The sequence below is a fragment of the Magnolia sinica genome, chromosome 3 (genome assembly GCF_029962835.1).
Source record: "Magnolia sinica isolate HGM2019 chromosome 3, MsV1, whole genome shotgun sequence".
Classification (NCBI taxonomy): Eukaryota; Viridiplantae; Streptophyta; class Magnoliopsida; order Magnoliales; family Magnoliaceae; genus Magnolia; species Magnolia sinica.
The window spans coordinates 5,157,394-5,163,393 of NC_080575.1; positions in this window are offsets into that span (position 1 = coordinate 5,157,394).

Genomic DNA, 6,000 nt, shown 5'->3' on the forward strand with positions numbered 1-6,000 from the left:
ACGTGTGCAAAGGTGTGCACGTACATAAGTGCGCACATGAGCATGCCTCTCTCCTACGCACTTACCCACATGCATGCCTTTGCACACATGTCATTGACGTCTAATCTGAACGGTCCATGTGATGCAGAATCCCATGAAATCCTAAGAGACAAATTTTCACCCTGATCTAAAATTCTGATGGGCCATAGCAAAGAGAAATGCAAATCATGAGATGAACATGCTTTCATTTTTCATGGCACACCGAAGTTTTGGATCAGAGTAAAATTGGGCCCCAAAAATTTCATGAGGTGCTACTTCACGTGGACCGTTCAGATTTTAGAGTCACATCATATATGATGAGTTTTCAGAAAAGTTGGCACAAGTTCTATGCGAACTAGTGCATAGCAGAGCATATATATATATATATAGAGAGAGAGAGAGAGAGAGAGAGAGAGAGAGAGAGAGAGAGAGAGAGAGAGAGAGAGAGAGTTCTATGTCCACCTCATGGGAGCTTTCCATAACGTCGAGTTGTGTGGGCCCACTATGATGCATGTCAAACATCAACACCATGCATTTGATGGGTCCCCTTTAAATTATGGGATATCTCAAAAATCACTCATAGACGCAGCTCAGGTGGGCCAGACCATCTAAAATCATGTGAGGACATGCCTAAAATATATAAAAGCACTTGGTGTGGCCCACCTAAAATTTTGATGCATCTGAAACTTGGTCTAACCCCTCATCCAAGTGGGACACACATAATGGATGGGCTAGATTTGTGAACCACATCTTAGTAGGCCCAACAAATGATTATGAATGTTTTAATGGGAGGGTAACCCCTCTAACTTTTGCATGTGGTCTGCCCGACACAAGTCAGGCCCACCATGGAATGCATCTAACTGATGGGGTAGATGTTCGACATGCTTCACGGTGGGGCCACACAGCTTATATATATATATACACACACACACACACACACACACACACATACATACATACATACATACAGGGAAAAGGTACTATGCGCTCGACCTCAGGATAAGCTACCATGAGGTCAAGCTGTGTGGGTCCCATCGTGATGCGTGTCGACCATCAACACAGTGCATTTGATGAGTCCCCTCTAAATTATGGGATATCCTAAGAATCAGCTATATACGGAACTCAGGTGGGCCATACCATCTAAAATCATGTAAAGACACCGTTAAAACATATAAAAGCACTTGGTGGGGCCAACCTGAGTTTTTAATGCTGCTGAAACTTGGTCTGAACCCTCATCCAAGTGGGACACACATAATGGATGGGCTGGATTTGCAAACCACATCTTGGTGGGCCCAAAAAATGATTAAAAAATGATTATGAATGTTTTAATGGTGCACGGTCCCTCCCCACTTCTGTATGTGGTGTGGCCCACACAAGTCACAGATTGACTTGATTTTTGAGACCTAGGCCCACGATGGAATGGTGCATCTGACTGATGGGGTAGATGTTCGAAACACATCATGGTGGGGCCCACACAGCTCGACCTCATGGGACGGATTCGTGAGGTCGAGCGCATAGTACCTTTTCCCATATATATATATATATATATATATATATATATATATATATATATATATATATATATATATATATATATAACTTATTCTGAGTTTATAATAGGAGAAAATGAAGCAGTACACATGATGGACAGACTAGATTGGCTTCCGATTAGGCCTCCTCTGGTCTATCTTGGCCATGAAATTGTCCAAGACCCACGCTGCACCAATGTCCATCATCCATCTTAGTGATCATCTTGGTGAGGTGTATTGTACAAGTAAAATGGATGGCATATAAAGAACTAAGGTTTGTCCCACGCACAATTTGTAAAGTTTTTAATGGTGAATGTTACCAACCTAAGTTTAGAATAGGAGAAAATGAAGCAGTACACATGATGGACAGACTAGATGGCAACTAAACATCACGGTTGGCCCCAGACATCGACATTGAAGGCTAAGCTTAACCTAAAAAGGTCGTAATCACAAGGGTGCCAGTGGGTGATGTTCTAGTTGAGTCAGGTCTGTCAAGCCTGGTAGACTCTCGGGAGTTTCAACACCCGGTCAAGGGTTCGAGTATCCATAGGTGGTGAAAGCCCACTAGGGCATGAGTGTGTGGGTATGAGTGTGTGCGTGTGTTAAAAAAAAAAAAAAAAAAGGTCAGTCAAGCCTGGCCAGTTTAGCAGGTCCACAAGTCAAACTCAAATCCAACCCTAAGAATTAAAGCCAAGCCTCACCCACAATTCATTAACTGAGCTGGACCTCATCCATGGACAAAACCTTTCTTAGGGTACATTTGGTTGCACAAATACCATGAAATTTCTAGATCACGAAGGATGTGTCTGGTTGCACCAACTTCCGTGAAATATCATGAATTTTTATACAAAATTAGACCAATTAATCATGAAGGGTTCGAAGACCCACAGGTGGTGACTTAGGGGTCCTTACTCTTGCTCAGTTGGTAGACTCTCGGGAGTTTCAACTCCGGGTCAAGGGTTCGCGTACCCACAGGTGGTGAAATCCCACTACTACATCTGCATGAGTGCATGGGGTGTGTGTGTAAAAAAAAAAAAAAAAAAAAGAAAGAAAAAAAGAAGAAGAAAAAGACCAATTAATCATGAAATACCATTACATTTCACAGTAATCACTACATTTGGTGTTGCCAAACGCACCTGAAATATATTGAAATTTCAAGATATTTGGTGCAACCAAACTCACCCTAATATGATTATTATTTTATTATTTTATTATTATTTTTTTGGAGAGAAATGCTCCAGTGCTCTCAAGCACCATCAGATACATTGCGCCTAGTTGCAGTGGAGGACTTAGAGAGCCCAATCGCTTGATCGAGGCTGTACATTTGGTCCAACACAGATTTTATGGTCTACAATGAAAATATTGTAGCTAATCTGACAATTCTACGTATACGATCTTTAGCCTTTAATTTGGACGGTCCATATCATTTACATAAAATAGATCAAAAATCAACATTTCGATCACTCTATTTATTGGAGCCCATCATGGATTGCTTATGATTTTAAAGATTCACTTTTGTCAGGGAATCCTAACCATCCCATCCATGGCTCGGAAAAAGGATGGCTAGCTATATAAAAAAAAAAATCAGGAGTGGATTGGATCATCCAGTCAGTCTGATTTTTGCATGGTGGCCCATAAAACATGTTCTGGACTTAATAAACAGTTTAGATCGATTGATTGGACTGTCCAAGTGACAGATAAAACTAGGAGTACTATAACTTAGAGTGCTGTGAGAGCACTAGAGCATGCCTCTTTTATGATAAACGTTTGCATACGTACTACATTGTATTGAACAGCTGATGGTGTCACTCAATGTACGTGTGTGGCCCACCAATTAGTGGATCGTTCCCATATTTGATCCGTGTAATCTCCATATATGGTAGACCACCTTAATGGCTCCGGTTTCTACTGGAGTTACATTACCAGAAAATCAAACGTTGTTTGTTAAAGTTCCCATACATCGTTGTACCCAAACATATGACTTTGATCCTCGGTAGTGCGGCAGTTGATACACAGGCGCCCGGAAACTGAACGTCTTGCGTACAATTGATTGAAAGCAAACCATCCAAATTGTCAGTTGGAATTTAGTGTTGGAATATTTAGTTGAATTAAATAGACTATTAAAAATCGAGAACCAAAAAAGGAAAATAAATTTTGAGAAAGAAGAACTTATTGAATGAGTCGAGGCGTGACTGAGTCACTCGGCTTGAAATCGAATTTGCTCCCCTTGGACAGCGTCCCAAGTGCAACAGGTTCCCAGAGCAATCGACCTCCAGGATACAACGACTATGACCCGGTCCCAGCGGTGCACTCACTGTACACGGGCTCGAACCACTTACAGTTTAATCCGAAAGTGCTGAGTTGACTCAGCGATGAACTCAGTAGAAAATTGCTTAAAACCGAATATCAGAGAGCGTTTTATAAGAGAAGAATTTTTCGTATTTTAAAACTGGAATCGGTAGTCTTTATATAGACTCCGAAGTGGTGCATAAGCACCCTTTACAAAAGGTTAGGTCCGTTGGGTTTAAACCCAACAGGTGCGACCAACCGGAAGGGACGCATCTCTCTGGTTTAAAACGAAAAGGCGCAAGTGTGAGTACACTCCCACACATACAGTCCTGCGAGTACCCATACACACACCCACGCGAGTATACACACACCGCACCCGCGCTCATGCCCAGCCCAGCCCAGCCCGTCCCGTTGCGTCGCGCACGCGCACGCGCACCCGCACACGCACACGCACACGGACTCGGACTCGGACTCGGACTCGGCTCGGCTCGGCACGACACGGCTCGGCTCGGCTCGGCTCGGCGCGCGCGCGCGCGTGTGTGGTCAATGACATAGATTAGAGCTATTGGCATAGCCCCCCCACAGGACCAAATTCACATGCCCCCTGAAAGGGGCTCAAGCCCTAAGCAAAAATACTATCTTATATACAAGATAGTTTACCTTTTCAAATCCGATGTGGGACAAAACCCACAACACAAAAATACTACAACTTTTTAAAATTGGAGAGAAATTACCGAAAATTTGAAAATTTAAATTTTAATGCTATTTTAAAATAAAATACAACAATCCCCCACACGTTTTAAAATAAACCTTTTCGGATTAAAGCGTAATAGTTGTGCAATGGTGCCGGTGTCACCATAGACTTGAACCGACATTAGAGTAAGCAAGACAGGTCTACAGGAATCAGGTGACACCATAGTCTTGAACCTGAATCCTTTTAATGTAGATCGCAAGTACATGCCACTCACACAACTCTTCCTCTACAAGTGATTCTGCGGTTCGGTGCGTTTCGGCCATACACCATTACCTGGATTTCATGAGTGCTCTAGAGAATTCGCCTAAATTCTCATAGGAAGCGGCCTCCACCTCCACACCCATATAGGTGAATTCCATCAAGTGTATGCAGCAACTGTATACACCACCAAATATATAGCTATGGATTCATTAAGAGTTCTAACAACTCATCGTTCTACGTTGCTGCTCGCACTGTACACCATAGAAGGGGCTCATACAACTCAGTGCAATCGTCTACCTCGTGTCTTGTTGTTTACCCATTGAACCTATCTCATGGGATCTCCACTTGTATAGGTTGGGTTGCCGACACTGGCAGCTCATATATTAGGCTCAGCCCCATTCCCTTCGATGTATCATTGACTAACCTTTTAGATAGTCCTTTAGTCAGAGGATCTGCTAGATTCTTTTCTGACCTCACAAATTCAATAGATATGACTCCATCACGCAACATATGTTTCACTATGTTGTGTCTGAGTCTAATATGCCTGCTCTTTCCATTATATATTTTACTCTTTGCTTTCGCTATAGCTGCTTGACAGTCACAATGAATAGATACGGTTGATACAGGCTTTGGCCACAATGGTATATCAGATAAGAGATTTCTAAGCCACTCGGCTTCTGATCCAGCCTTTTCTAAGGCAATAAACTCGGATTTCATAGTAGACCGAGCGATACATGTCTGCTTGGTAGACTTCCAAGAGACTGCTCCTCCACCTAAAGTGAAGACATATCCACTCGTGGATTTTGTCTCATCTGAATCACTAATCCAGTTAGCATCACTGTATCATTCTAATACAGCAGGAAAACCATTATAATGTAAACCATAGGCTATATTGCCTTTTAGATATCTCAAAATCCTAGACAAAGCATTCCAATGCTCTTTTCCAGGGTTATGTGTATATCTACTTAGCCTACCTACTGCAAAAGCAATGTCTGGTCTAGTGCAGTTTGTTAGATATATAAGGCTACCAATTATTCTGGAATACTCCAATTGAGACACACTATTTTCTGTATTCTTCATGAGAGTCACACTATAATCATAAGGAGTACTGACAGGTAAACAGTTAAAATGGTTAAACTTTCTCAATATCTTCTCAATGTAATGAGATTGAGATAATATAATAACATCATTTTTTCTGGTTACTTCAAT